Here is a 15,610-nt window from a genome sequence, read left to right on the forward strand (position 1 = left end):
CATAGGGCAGGTGCAGGTGTTTATGTTTGTTTATTGATTTGTTTTCTTTTTTATTTAAGTGACCTGTGCCATCGTATTGGGCTGAAATAGCCAGGGATGTCGCCATACAGACAGATCTAGTGCAGGTGAAAAAGAGAGCGGAGTGGGGTCCAGACTATTCCAGCCTCCCTCCTGCTGCCCTTGGCAAGGCTGCCAGCCTCTCCGTATCTCGGTGTCCTCATCTGTCACATGGGGATAATAACAGCATGGACTGCAGGGGGCTGGCGACAGTAAAGAGAGTGAGGTGCGTGGCGGCAGCACAGGTCGGCCCAGGAGGACCCCGTGGGAGCTCCTACTGACTGCGGAGAAGATCAGCAGAGGCCCCGCTGAGGACGGCGTTGGGGGAGGTGCGGGGAAGGGGCTTGTGGGAGGGTGGTGGGAAACACCTTCACACAGAGGATGGGTGTGATTGTGGGGACCTCAAAAGCCACACCCAGAGCTGGGGGTGCTGCAGGGCAGGGGATGCAGCGGGGACGTGCCCACAGCCTGAGGTCCCTGTGGGCGAGGCCCTCCTCTCTAACCCACAGCCACACCCAGGCCCAACTTTCAGGGGTGTGGGAGGTCTGCCTGTCTCCCGAAGACCCACTGTGGTCACTGACAGACTTGGACCTGCATGAGGGTGACCCAGGCAGGCAGGTCTGGACCTCTCTGGAGCAGGCAACCATGCTCCCACCATCCCTGTCTCAGGGCCTGTGTGGTCCTGAGCTGACACCTGAGGATGACACCCCACCCTCCACACATGGCAGAGTGAAATGATGGCACCCTGGCCATGGTAGCGCACGCTCACAGCCCCTCCAGCACAGAACTGCAGGGAGCAGGGGGCAGCGTCGGGGTGGCCAAGGCTTTGCCCTGTGGCAGGCCCTGAGCTCAGAAGGATGCAGGGGCTTTTCCCGAACCCACACTAGGTGCAGGGCCGGGGAGGCTGTTTCAGAAGGTGAAGGGCCCCAGGCGGGTGAAGGGAGAGGCTGGTTCCGAATGTGTGGGAGACGCAGCCAGCGCCTGATGACTGAAAAGTGAGCAGGGGCTGGGGCTTCCTAGGAGGCAGTGAGGAGGGGGCAGCCCAGACCCAGTGAGATCACACCTAGGATGTCCCCAAGAAACCCTCAGGGGTGGGGCCAGGTCGTGTATCGTCATTGGGGGTGGGGCCAGGACGAGTATCGTCATTGGGGGTGGGGCCAGGACGAGTATCGTCATTGGGGGTGGGGCCAGGATGAGCATCGTCATTGGGGGTGGGGCCAGGACGAGCATCCTCAATGGGGATGGGCAGCCATGTGGATAAGCCGAGAGATTCCAGCGGGGAAAAAGGAGACGAGGCCGAGATTGATGATCTAGAGGTACCCGCAGCCTCACAGACCCAGGGGCCCTGGCAAGCACAGCCCTACTCACACAGCAGACATGGGGGTGGGGATGACTGAGTGTGCGCATAGCAGGGAACAGATAAATGAGCCTAAAGGCATGGATAAGTTTAAAGGCTAAAGAAGGGCCTTGTGCAGACTAATCCTGAGCAGAAATGAATGCAGGAGTCCAGTTAGCCCCTGCTGAGAGTTGAAAACCGGTGTCTTAAACTCAGGACCTAGAGTCAGGTGATCAGGAGGAAAGAGGTTCCAGATAGGACCCAGATTAGGAACCTCCTCACCCACTCCTCCCCACAGAGACTAGAGCAGAGGGGGAGGCCCACAGGCAGCACAGTCTTCAACTCCTGGTTTCCCCAGAAGACACTGTGGGCATTTGTCCAAGTGACCTCAGAGGCCCCCTCCAGGACACTGGGACAGTTTATACCAATCTGCACTTTTGCTCCTTAAGCTCCTGTCTTTGAGGGCCAGCTCAAATGATGACAATGGCTTTTCTGGCAACTTACCCAGACTCTGTCCTGAGAGGAGTAAGCAGGGCCCAGTCTACCCAAGGCCCTCCCTGTCGTCTGGGACACCATGCGGGTCCTTCTGAGACAGTGGCCAGCTTTGCCCCAGCCCAGAGCAGCTGAGCCAGCGGTGGAACGACTCTGATGACAGACAGCTGTGAGCTCCCACTGTGGCCCAGGCCCAAGGCTCTAGGGGGTCAAAGAGATAGGAAGAAGAGCCATGCCGGGAGGATGCTGGGAGGCGTTTGGTGGTGAGTGCCCCATCTCTGTCACATGGGCCACCTTCTCCATCTGTACGAAGGATATCCCAGAAAACTGGCTGTTAATCTTCGCCTTCACTCACTCTGCTGAAGGGCAGGATATTCAGCAGAAATCTTAGAAACAGGATGAAACTCAGTGACAGGAAAGCTGAGAGTTTAGAGCCAGCAGGAACCTTAGTGATCATCTCATTCACCCTCTCATCTTGCTGATGTGAAAACAGGCTCAGAGATGGGAGTGGCTGGCCTGTGGTCACACAGTGGGTCCCCAAACTGTGCCCAGGGCCTGGGTATGCATCACTTCCAGAAATGTGTAACGCTGGAAATGAATCCAAATGGCTTTCCAAAGCGGCAAAGGCAGCGCCAACCCAGTTTCTCCTCCTGGACGCATTGGAACAACCAGCCAAGCAGCCCCAGAAGATCACTTCCTCACACCTCTAGCCTAAAGGTGACACTTTTGAAACCCCCCAGAGCCTCCCTTTGCAGTTTGGACCCTGCCGTTCTGTTCACCTGGAGATCTCAGGCCTGAAAGATCTTACTATGGTGGAATTATGTTTCCCTCAAAATCCATCTTAGCACTCCAACCCTCTGTCCCTCAGAATGTGACTGTATTGGACATAGGGCTTTTAAAGAGGTGGTCACACTAAAATGAGGTCACTAGGGTGGTCCCCAATCCAATCTGACAGGTGTCCTTCTAAGAGGAGGAAATGTGGACACACAGGGCCATCAAGGGTGCATGTGCACAGACGAAAGACCATGTGTGGACACATGTTTGGGGTGTGTGTGTGTGTGTGTGTGTGTGTGTGTGTTTGGAACACGGTCTTGCTCTGTTGTCCTGGCTGCTGCCAGTGACATCTCTGCTTACTCCAGCCTCAAACTCCCAGACTCAACCCATACTCCCACCTTAGCCTCCCGAGTAACTACAGAAACTGCAGGTGTGCGCCACCACTCCTGGGTAATTTTGGGATTTTCTGTAGAGATGGTGTCCCAATATGTTGCCCAGACTGGCCTTGAACTCAACGGCTCAAATAACCCATCTGCCTCGGCCTCCTAAAGTGCTGTGATTACAGGTGTGAGCCCCTACGTGAGGCCAGTTCCTCTGTTTTTTGTTTCTGGGGATTCTTTTTGGTTGTTTGCTTTTTGTTTCTTTGTTTTTAATGGAAGAGATATTTAAGAGACACCTCACAATGGAAGATTTAAAAAATGAGTCATACACGTGAAAAAGTGCTTATCGTCTTTCCTCATCAGCTAAATGCAAACTTAAACCATGAGGAAATACTACATACCCAGAAGAATGGCTAGAAGTTAAACAATAATCATCGTCATGAGTGAAAAGTACCAAATGCTGCCAAGGAGGTAGCCTCATAACGCTTTCACATGGTTGATGGGAGGAAAATAACCTAAATGTCCAACAGCAGTGGCTGCTTCGATAATCTGGAGCTCTACCAAACAATGCAACAATAAAAATGGTGTTGTAGGCTACTTCCTCTTTCATTCCACTCCAATTTCTTCAGGCCCACAGGCTCCAGTACCACTCACGAAGGCATGGCCTCATATTCCCCAAGCAGCTTCTTCTGAAAGTCTCTTCTCTTAAACGCTGCCAGCGCGCCCCTGCTGCCCAACCCCCAAGCCCACTGTGAACCCGACAGCTCGACTGCCTCACGTCTCTCTGAGGTCGCCACCACACCTTCTCTCAGGACTCCCATGCCCACTTCTGCCACCACATCGGGCATGAAAACTTCCTTTTCTTGTTTCTTTCTCTCTCTCCCTTTTTCTTTCTTTTCTCTCTTTCGAGACTGAGTCTTGCTCTGTCTCCCAGGCTGGAGTGCAGCGGCGCAATCATAGCTCAGTGCAGCCTCGACCTCCTGGGCTCCAGCCGTCCATCCGTCTCAGCCTTCCAAGTGCTGACAGGTCCTTTTCTCGCGTGCTCATGCCCATTAGCCAAGCTGGAAGGGACGCATGGAGGAAGCTCAGAGTTACCATGAGAAATAAAATGCGGCCTTGTGTGGTGGCTCATTGTGATGGGCCAGGAAGCCCATGTAGGTTTCCGTAGTGTAGTGGTTATCACGTTCGCCTAACACGCGAAAGGTCCCCGGTTCGAAACCGGGCGGAAACAGAATCTTATGTTTCTCATCTCATTACTTCAAATTTATTACACAGAAAACTAGCCTGGAACACCCCACCACTATCTCCACCTGGTTACGGAGAAAAGGCCATCAAAGGTATTTATAACGTTGCCTTTCCTCAACGGTTGAGGCACCTGAGAAGAACTGAACCCACCTCACTTGCTGTGGACAGTGGCGCCTACGAACTTCGCCCGAAGCCCATCCACTGGACGGCTGCGCTCTGCCAAATGGAATCCAGATCCCAAGCAAGTGTGGGGCCCAAGGCGAGTTCCAATGAATCCTCCTTTTGCAACCCATGGGGGGACAAAATGGAGAAATCACAACAAGCTGGCAGAGGTGGAACACGAACCCACGCCTCCGAAGACACCGGCGCCTTAATCCAGAGCCTTAGACCGCCCGGCCCTGCTATCTTTCTCCTGGTCCTATACTTAATTATTTCCTTTCTTTATACAACATCGCTAGGGTCCCCGGGCCAACAAGGCATTGGGGCGAATCCACAGGGCATCGCAGAACCACCGCCTTCCAGCAGGATTCGCTGGGCCAGAGGCACCGGCTGGGAAACCGCTCCACCAGCGCCCTAGTGGAGAAGATTCACGAAGTGCAGGCCTCGGGATTTGCTTTGGGGGGTCACTCAGAAAGTCACCCACATCAGCCCTCTTTGGGGAGCCGGCGTGAGTGCTGGGGAAGCCTTCCACACTCTCAGTTTAAAGAAAGATAAAAATAAATAAACCAGGGCTGGCCAAGCGCGGTGACTCACGCCTGTAATCCCAGCACTTTGGGAGGCCGAGGCGGGCAGATCACGAGGTCAGGAGATCCAGACCATCCTGGCTAACACGGTGAAACCCCATCTCTACTAAAAACAAAAAAAATTAGCCAGGCGCGGTGGCGAGTGCCTGCAGTCCCAGCTACTTGGGAGGCTGAGGCAGGAGAATGGCGTGAACCCGGGAGGCAGGGCTTGCAGTGAGCCGAGATCGCGCCACTGCACTCCAGACTGGGCAACAGAGCGAGACCCTGTCTCAAAAAAAAAAAAAAAAAAAAAAAGTGGAGAGAAACCCTGTACATCCATTCCATTATTATTATTATTATTTTGCTGTGAAATGTGTTCCTGAGTAGAGGTTGGTTAAGCTCTGACACCAGGATCTTCACGTGTACGGCTAAAGAGCATTGTTTTTGCAAAAGTACCCATGATTCTCCAGATCTTTTGTTTTACTTCAAAAACACTTTCTAATCCTGACAGAGTCTTCACAGAGAAGTGTTTGTTTCTGTTGAAGTCCAACTCACCATTTTTTTTTTTTTTTCCTGTTTGGTGTCAAGTCAAAGAACTCTTCACCCAGCTCTAGGTCTAGATTTTCTCCTGTGTCTTTTTGAAGTTCTATAGTTTTAAATCTGACATTAAAGCCCACGATCTCCTTTGAGTTCATTTTTGTCTCAGCTGTGAGGCTTGGCTAAGGTTCATTAGTTTGGCCTATGCCTGCTCCAGCCCTGTTTGTTGGAAACATGATCCTTTCTCAGTTGGATTTTGCTTTTGCACTTTTATCAAAAACTACTTGAAGCATGGTGTGTGGCTGACGCTTGGATCCCAGCATTTTGAGAGGCTGAGGTGGGCAGATCCCTTGAGGTCAGGAGTTTCAGACCAGCCTGACCAACATGGCGAAACCCGGTCTCTATTAAATATGCAAAAATTAGCCGGGTACGGTGGTGCGGGCTTGTAATCCCAGCTATTTGGGAGGCTGAGGCAGGAGAATTGCTTGAATGCGGGTGGTGGAGGTTGCAGTGAGCTGAGATGGCACCACTGCACTCCAGCCTGGGCAATGGAGCGAGACTATGTCTCAAAACACAAAAACAACACAAAACAAAAACTACTTGAAAAGAAAATAGTTGCAAAGGACATATTTGACAAAGGACTTGTAGCTGGGCTATACAAAGAATAATCAAAACTCAGCACTGAGAAAAAATCCTATATATTAAAAGACTGAAAGAAGGAAACAACACGATCAATGCAATTGACCCAGAAAAAGTATTGGACAAAATTCAACACCCTCTCATGACTAAACATTCAACAGCCCGGGCGCGGTGGCTCACGGCTGTCATCCCAGCACTTTGAGACTTCATCCCAAAAAAAAAAAAAAAAAAAAAAATTCAACCAACTGTCACATCAAAGCATACGATCAACGGAGCAAAAAGGCAACCCACATAATGGAAGAAACTGTTAGCAAATTACGTGACTGATAACTGATGAATATCTAGAATATGTGAAAAACTCCTACAACTCAACAACAAAAAATTAACAACCCAATTAAAATAAAGGGAAAGGCTGGGTGCACGGTGGCTGATGCCTGTAATCCCAGCACTTTGGGAGGCCAAAGCGGGTGGATCACTTGAGTCCAGGAGGTCGAGACCAGGCTGGCCAATATGGTGAAACCCCGTCTCTACTAAAAGTACAAAAATTAGCTGGGCATGGTGGCACGTGCCTGTAGTCCCAGCTACCTGGGAGGCCGAGGCAGGAGAATTGCTTCAACCCGGGAGGCAGAGGCTGCAATGACCCGATATTGCACCACTGAACTCCAGCCTGGGTCACAAAGCGAGACTCCATCTCAAAACAAACAAACAAACTATAAAATAAAGGACAAAAGACTAGAATAGACAGTTCTTCAAAGAAGATATAGAAATGGGGATAAGCACATGAAAAGCTGCTCAACATCATTCATCGTCAGGGAAATGCAAATCAAAACCACAAGAAGATACTACCTCACAGTCATTAACAGGGCTATTTTCAGAAAAACAGGAAATAACCAAATGTTGGTGAGAATGTGGACAAATTGGAACCCTTGTGAGTTCATGACAGGATTGTAAAATGATACAGCCACTGTAGAAAATAGTTTTACGGGCCCTCAAAACTTTAAACAGAATTACCATATGATCCAGAAATTCTACTTCTGGGTATAAACACAAAATAATTAAAAGCAGGGAGTGGAAAAGATATTTGTACAGCAGTGTTCATAGCAGCATTATTCACAACAGCCAAAAGGTGAAAACAACCAAAATGTCCATCGAATAATTGAGTGGATAAAGAAAATGTAGTGTATACACACGATGGGCTATTATTCAGCCTTAAAAAGGAATGAAGTCCGGACATATGCTACAATATGGATGAACCTTTAATCTTACGCAGACTGAAGTAAGCCAGACACAAAACAGCAAATATGGGGTGATTCCACTTATGAGGAATAGTATGGTCAGATTCATAGGGACAGAAGAGCGGGAGTTACTGGAGCTGCGTGAGGAAGGAACAGGGAGTTGTTGTTTAATGACTATACTGTTTCTATATGGGATGATTAAAACATTGAGGCTAGTGGTGATGATTACATAAGAATGTGAATGTACTTAATGCTATTGACACGTACATTTCAAACAGTTGAAATGGCAATTTTATGTTGTGTATATGTTATTACAATTTCTAAAAAGAGAAAAAAACCCATTTAGAAAATGGGCAAAAATATGAAGAGACATTATATAGAAAGGGAAATGAAGGTACCAAAGAAGTACATAAGGTGTCCAACAGCACTAGCCATTCAGGAAATGCAAATTAAGACGAAAGGGAGCTATCACTATATACCTGTTGGAACAGCTAAAATTAAAAAGCAGCCAGGCGTAGTTGTGCAAGCTGTGATCCCAGCCATCCCGGAAGCTGAGGCGGGAGGATCACTTGAGCCCGGGAGTTCAAGAGCAGCCTGGGAAGCACAGCGAGACCCTCCCCTTACCCCGGCCCGGGCAGTCAACGTACTCCCCACCTCTACTGCGCCCTGCCGGTGTCTCAAAAAAATGAGGTACCATCAATGCCAGCAAGAGTGCAGAGAAACCAAATCTCATAGAAGGCTCGTGGAAATATGAAAAGATACAGCCACTCTGGAAATAGATTGGTCATTTCTTCAGAAACTAAAAATGCACTGAGCATATGACCTAGCAATTGCATTCAACCATTTATCCCAGAGAAAAGCAATACAACAGCCAAACTGAAAACAGTGCAAACTTTCAACTGGTGGATGATTAAACAAACTGTGGAATATTTATAGCTTGAAATGCTACTCATCAATAAAAATAAATGAATTACTGTATTGATACAATTAGAGTGGATCTCAAGGGAATTATGCTAAATGAAAAAAGCCAGTTGCTACAGGCCACGTGCTCTATTGTTACATTTGTATAACATTCTTGACATAACAAATTTTTAGAGACATTAAACAGATTCGTGGTTGTCAGGAGTTAGGAACTGGAGGACAAGGGAAGTTGTAGGGGTGTGTGTGGCTCTAAGAGTGTAGTGCTGGCTGTGATAATGGAACAGTTCTGTATCTTGATTGTGGTGATAGTCACAGGGAGCTACACATGTGATAAAATTGCTATGTAGAGAAACACACACACACACGAATCCATGTATAACTGGAGGGGTCCCAGTAAGCTCTGCGGATTGTACCAATGCCGTTTTCCTGGTTTTATTACCGTGCTACAATTATGTAAGATGTCATCACTGGGAAAGACCAGTGCCTGAGACCTCCCTTTACTTTTCTTTGCCACTTTCTGTGAAACTATCATTGTTTCAAAATGAAAAATTGGTTTGCTTTAGGTTTTATGTTTTCCTTTTTCTTTTTTTTTTTAAATAAATAGAGCTGGGGTTTTGCCACATTGCCCAGGCTGGTCTCGAACTCCTGAGCTCAAGCAATGTACCCACCTCCGCCTTCCACTGTGCTGGGATTACAGGTGGGAGCTACCGTGCCTGGCGTGTTTTGTTTTTTTTTTTCTTCCTTTCTTTCTTTGTTTTTTTTTTTTTTTTTTTTTTTTTTTAGATGCCAGATTCTAAATTGGCACGCGAGGGCAGTTCCTTGTTTTTGGTTTTTGGGGAGTTTTTGGTTCTTTGTTTTTTGTATCTTTGTTTTTAATGGAAGAGATATTTAAGAGACACCTCACAATGGAAGATTTAAAAAATGAGTCATACACGTGAAAAAGTGCTTATCGTCTTTCCTCATCAGCTAAATCCAAACTTAAACCATGAGGAAATACTACATACCCAGAAGAATGGCTAGAAGTTAAACAATAATCATCGTCATGAGTGAAAAGTACCAAATGCTGCCAAGGAGGTAGCCTCATAACGCTTTCACATGGTTGATGGGAGGAAAATAACCTAAATGTCCAACAGCAGCGGCTGCTTCGATAATCTGGAGCTCTACCAAACAATGCAACAATAAAAATGGTGTTGTAGGCTACTTCCTCTTTCATTCCACTCCAATTTCTCCAGACCCACAGGCTCCAGCTGCACTCACGAAGGCATGGCCTCATATTCCCCAAGCAGCTTCTTCTGAAAGTCTCTTCTCTTAAACGCTGCCAGCGCGCCCCTGCTGCCCAACCCCCAAGCCCACTGTGAACCCGACAGCTCGACTGCCTCACGTCTCTCTGAGGTCGCCACCACACCTTCTCTCAGGACCCCCATGCCCACTTCTGCCACCACATCGGGCATGAAAACTTCCTTTTCTTGTTTCTCTTTCTCTCTCTCCCTTTTTCTTTCTTTTCTCTCTTTCGAGACTGAGTATTGCTCTGTCTCCCAGGCTGGAGTGCAGCGGAGCAATCACAGCTCAGGGCAGCCTCGACCTCCTGGGCTCCAGCCGTCCATCCGTCTCAGCCTTCCAAGTGCTGACAGGTCCTTTTCTCGCGTGCTCATGCCCATTAGCCAAGCTGGAAGGGACGCATGGAGGAAGCTCAGAGTTACCATGAGAAATAAAATGCGGCCTTGTGTGGTGGCTCATTGTGATGGGCCAGGAAGCCCATGTAGGTTTCCGTAGTGTAGTGGTTATCACGTTCGCCTAACACGCGAAAGGTCCCCGGTTCGAAACCGGGCGGAAACAGACTCTTATGTTTTTCATCTCATTACTTCAAATTTATTACACAGAAAACTAGCCTGGAACACCCCACCACTATCTCCACCTGGTTACGGAGAAAAGGCCATCAAGAGTATTTATAACGTTGCCTTTCCTCAACGGTTGAGGCACCTGGGAAGAACTGAACCCACCTCACTTGCTGAGGACAGCGGCGCCGACGAACTTCGCCGAAGCCCGTCCGCTGGACGGCTGCGCTCTGCCAAATGGAATCCAGATCCCGAGCAAGCGAGGGGCCCAAGGCGAGTTCCAATGAATCCTCCCTTTGTAACCCATGGAGGGACAAAATGCTGGCAGCAGTGGGATTCGAGCCCACCCCTCCGAAGACACTGGAGCCTTAATCTAGCGCCTAAGACCGCTCGGTCCTGCTGTCCTTCTCATGACGTCCTACTTACAAATTGCCCTTCTTTGTACAACATCGCTAGGGTCCCCGGGCCAACAAGGCATTGGGGCGAATCCACAGGGCATCGCAGAACCACCGCCTTGCAGTTCGATTCGCTGGGCCAGAGGACCCAGCTGGGAAACCGCTCCACCAGCTCCCTGGCGGAGAAGATTCGCGAAGCGCAGGCCTCGGGATCTGCTTTGGGGGGTCACTCAAAGTCACCCACATCGGCCCTCTTTGGGGAGCCGGCGTGAGTGCTGGGGAAGCCTTCCACACTCTCACTTTAAAGAAAGCTAAAAATAAATAAACCAGGGCCGGCCAAGCGCGGTGGCTCACGCCTGTAATCCCAGCACTCTGGGAGGCCGAGGCGGGTGGATCACGAGGTCAGGATATCGAGATCATCCTGGCTAACACGGTGAAACCCTGTCTCTACTAAAAATACAAAAAATTAGTCGGGCGAGGTGGCGGGCGCCTGTAGTCCCAGCTACTCGGGAGGCTGAGGCAGGAGAATGGCGTGAACCCAGGAGGCGGGGCTTGCAGTGAGCCGAGATCGCACCACTGCACTCCAGCCTGGGCGACAGAGCTAGACTCCGCCTCAAAAAATAAAAAATAAATAAATAAGAATTTTTAAAAAATAAACCATGGCCGACCCCGTCAGTCGGGCGGCCGTAGTCCTGCAGCCCCGGCGCGGCACTCCACAGGCAGCAGAGCAGAGGGCGCGCCTCCGGGGAGAGCCACGGCCCGCGGGGTCCGTCCGTCCTTCCGTCCACGGCCCTGTCTGCGGGAGCGCGGCGCCGGCTCTGCCCGGATCCACCCCTGCCCGGGGCTCAGGCCCGCCGTCCAGTCCGCGCTGCGGACCCCAAGCAGCCTCGCCGTGCACGGCCCAGCCGGGCTCAGTTCTGGGATCGCGCTTCCACCGACCCCGCCTGGCTCCCAGTTTCTTTCCGTCCCCCGCGGAACCGACCTCGTCCCAGGAATGTCCGCCGGCTCTTCGCCCCCTCCCGCTCCGCCCGGTGCTTTGCTCTTCCGATTCTCGGCTCCCCAGCGGCTGGGGGAAGAGAGGGGAGGAGAGGAGTGGGGAGGGGAGGGGAGGGGAGAGAAGGGGAGGCGGGGAAGGGAGGGGAGGGGAGAGGTCAGGAGGGGAGAGAAGGGGAGGGGAGAGGGAAGGAGGGGAGGGGAGGGGAGAGAAGGGGAGAGGAGAGGCGAGGGGAGGGGAGGGGAGAGGGAAGGAGGGGGGAGGGGAGAGGTGAGGAGGGGAGAGGGAAGGAGGGGAGGGGAGAGGGAAGGAGGGGAGGGGAGAGGGAAGGAGGGGAGGGGAGAGGGAAGGAGGGGAGGGGAGGGGAGAGGGAAGGAGGAGGGGAGGGGAGAGGTGAGGAGGGGAGAGGGAAGGAGAGGAGGGGAGAGGGAAGGAGGAGAGGGGAGGGGAGAGGGAAGGAGGGGAGGGGAGAGGGAAGGAGGGGAGAGAAGGGGAGGGGAGAGGGAAGGAGGGGAGGGGAGAGGGAAGGAGGGGAGAGAAGGGGAGGGGAGAGGGAAGGAGGGGAGGGGAGAGGTGAGGAGGGGAGAGAAGGAGAGGGCAGAGGGAAGGAGGGGAGGGGAGAGGGAAGGAGGGGAGGGGAGAGGGAAGGAGGGGAGGGGAGGGGAGAGGGAAGGAGGAGGGGAGGGGAGAGGTGAGGAGGGGAGAGAAGGGGAGGGGAGAGGGAAGGAGGGGAGGGGAGAGGGAAGGAGGGGAGGGGAGGGGAGAGGGAAGGAGGAGGGGAGGGGAGAGGTGAGGAGGGGAGAGGGAAGGAGGAGAGGGGAGGGGAGAGGGAAGGAGGGGAGAGAAGGGGAGGGGAGAGGGAAGGAGGGGAGGGGAGGGGAGAGGGAAGGAGGAGGGGAGAGGGAAGGAGGGGAGGGGAGAGGGAAGGAGGGGAGGGGAGAGGGAAGGAGGGGAGGGGAGAGGGAAGGAGGAGAGGAGAGGCGAGGGGAGGGGAGGGGAGAGGGAAGGAGGAGGGGAGGGGAGGGGAGAGAAGGGAAGGGGAGAGGGAAGGAGGGGAGGGGAGGGGAGAGGAGAGGCGAGGGGAGGGGAGGGGAGAGGAGGGGAGAAAGGAGGCGAGGGAAGGGGGGGAGAGGAGAGGCGAGGGGAGGGGAGGGGAGAGGGAAGGAGGGGGGAGGGGAGGGGAGAGAAGGGGAGGGGAGAGGGAAGGAGGGGAGGGGAGAGGAGAGGCGAGGGGAGGGGAGGGGAGAGGGAAGAAGGGGGAGGGGAGGGGAGAGAAGGGGAGGGGAGAGGGAAGGAGGGGGGGAGGGGAGGGGAGAGGGAAGGAGGGGAGGGGAGGAGAGAGGGAAGGAGGGGGGAGGGGAGGGAAGGAGGGGAGGGGAGGGAAGGGGAGGGGACCCCAGGGCCGAAGCGCCCCGGGGGGCGGTGGTGGACCCGGATTTCCAGCCGCTGCCCGGGCGGGAGTTCCGCGGGTCCCACGCGGCCACCTCCAGCCCCGCCCGTCAGCGCCGACTTCATGAGCAACCCGAGCCTCCTGCAGGACAGCGAGGACTTCCGCGGACGCCGGGGGCTGTGCGGGGACTTCCAGGGCCCGAGGGGGGCGGCCTGCACTCGGCGCTAACGCAGCACCCGCCCGGGACCCCGCCTCCGCCGGGCCGCTCGCGGGGCAGCAGCGCAGGAGCAGCTCGTCCCATCGCAACGCGTGGCGCAACCTGTCCCACGCCGACCTCAGCACCAGGGCCGACGAGAGCTCGGAGGAGCGGCTCGCGCTGTCGCAGATCTGCGAGTGGATGGTCAAGAGCGTGTCCTGCTGCAAGGATAAGGGCGACAGCAACAGCTCGGCGGGCTGCAGGAATTCACTTCACCGTGATCTGTCCCTACACAGCAAGTTGACTCGCGCGCAGAATGAAGGAACTGGAAAAAGTGCTCGGTGGATGCTGGATCCAGAGGGCGGCAAGGGTGGCAGATCTCTTAGGACAAGAGCTGCATCAATGGACAGCAACAGCAAATGCACTCGGAGCAAAGCCGAGATGCCACGACAAAAGCATCCCTGCAGTCTAGCCGGGGTGGAGGTGGGGTTGGCGGGTGTGCCGGGGACAGCCCTGCACCCTCGTTTTCCAGATGGCCTGCAAGCCCTGGCTCTCACAGCAATGATGACTTTGATAGCTGGAGTCCATTTCGCCCTGGAACTAGCCCGAATGCTAGTACTATTACCAGGAGGCTTTCACCCATTATAACCAAAGGAGACGATCTTGGAGATGGGGACATGCATTCTGTGGGGTCCCCCCCGTCTGCGGCAAAGATGCCCCCTACTCCACCCAGTCTGAGACAAGCAATCCTGAAAATTTGGAAAAGGTTTGGATAATCTCAACCTTCTCTGGTCACCAACATCATTAACTGTGTGGACCCAGTCCTTACCTGGCACCATGATGCAGCAGACGCCATGCTACTCCTTTGTGCCACCAAACACCAGTCTGAATTCGCCCAAACTACAAAAAATAGACGTAGGGCCGGTCGTATATAAGCCCTTCGCCCCAGATGCCTATGAAACACTCCGGGACCACAAATCAAGTTATGACGTTATGACGTATGGGTCCGTGTAACTGTGCAGCGGGACTCCTGGAGGAGCTGTTGACTTCTGGCTCTCCTCCCCATAATGACGTTATGACACCAGCTGATCCCGGGGTCTAATCCTCCATAATGGAGGAGACACCAGCTGATCCCGGGATAGCCCCACCCAGCAGCCAGGATCTGGGCCAGAACATCATGATGGGCCTTAATTCGGTCATGCAACCTATGGCAGCCAGGCATCTCACAACAAAATGATGCCTCCCAGCTCCCATACCCACCCTGGACACCCTCAGCAGACACCTGCAGTTGATGGGCGTGCCCTGCCTCGCATGGTAAACACCAAGACCCACACCTCAGGTATGAACCACCTGACCCCAGAGGAGACACCTTTACAAGTGCCTCTGCCCCACCCCATGCAGATGAGTGCCCTGGGGGGCTACTCCTCGGTGAGCAGCTGCAGTGGCTATGGCAGAATGGGCCTCCTCCACCAGGAGAGGTTCCCAAGTGACTTGGACGGCATGCTCACTGAGCCCTTGGACTGTGACATGGAATCCAAATCTTCATTTGGAATGACCTCATGGATGAAGACACGCTGAATTTTAACCTTCACAATCTGTTGCCCAACCAAAGCGCCCTGCAGAGTGTGGAGAGGAGGCCACACAGCTGGGTGTCAGGCTGAGAGTTAGTGAGCAGGCTACGCTTAAAAGTACTTCAGATTGTCTGACAGCAGGAACTGAGAGAAACATCCAAAGATGTCAGTCACCAATTCCCTTTTAGTTTTCTTGTTTTTTTAAATAATAATAATAATAATAATAATAATAACCTCCCTTTTTTCCTTTCATCAGACTTGTCAGCAAAGACATTTTTCCTGTACGGGATGTTTGCCTGATGTGCAGGTTATGTGCTGCTGCAGATAAGGACTGAGCCACTGGAAATTGCATTACGATGAAGTGGCAAACTCACTGCGCCATATAAGTGCAGAAAACACTCAGATACCAGCGTGTTCTCAAGTATTACATATAAGCAGTAGAATCAAATTGTATCTATAATAGCTCACTGCGACCTCCACCTCCCGGGTTCAAGTGATTTTCCTGCCTCAGCCTCAGAGTAGCTGGGATTAGAGGTGTGTGTCAGCATGCCCAACTAATTTTTTGTATTTTTAGTAGACACAGGGTTTCACTGTGTTTGCCAGGCTGGTCTTGAACTGGTGGCCTCAAGTGATCCACCCACCTCGGCTTCCCAAAGTGCTGGGATTACAGGCCTGAGCCACCGTGCCCAGCCAATTTATAAATAATTTAAAATAAGAAGTTTATTTTGTGGGTTTAGACTGGGAATAATCATTCAGTAAAAACTGCAATGTAGTTTATAGGAATAAATCAGCCTGGTATTACAGTTGGCCTTCCCTTGAGTGGGCACAGCCTGGCCATGTGGCGAGGGATGACTATGGAAACCCCATCAGGAGGTAGTCGTGCCCTCCTGC

General features: G+C 52.4%; 2 non-coding genes and 1 pseudogene across 2 annotated transcripts; all 3 read left to right on the forward strand.

Moving 5' to 3' along the window:
- Positions 1-1,298: 1,298 nt before the first annotated feature.
- Positions 1,299-14,809, forward strand: LOC129036285 (forkhead box protein O1-like; annotated as a pseudogene).
- Positions 4,198-4,270, forward strand: TRNAV-AAC (transfer RNA valine (anticodon AAC)). Its single transcript has one exon. It is a non-coding gene; the product is annotated as a tRNA-Val (tRNA).
- TRNAV-AAC (transfer RNA valine (anticodon AAC)) lies at positions 10,102-10,174 on the forward strand. Its single transcript has one exon. It is a non-coding gene; the product is annotated as a tRNA-Val (tRNA).
- Positions 14,810-15,610: the final 801 nt, after the last annotated feature.

Source organism: Pongo pygmaeus, chromosome 4, assembly GCF_028885625.2.
Source record: "Pongo pygmaeus isolate AG05252 chromosome 4, NHGRI_mPonPyg2-v2.0_pri, whole genome shotgun sequence".
In the NCBI taxonomy this organism is placed as follows: domain Eukaryota; kingdom Metazoa; phylum Chordata; class Mammalia; order Primates; family Hominidae; genus Pongo; species Pongo pygmaeus.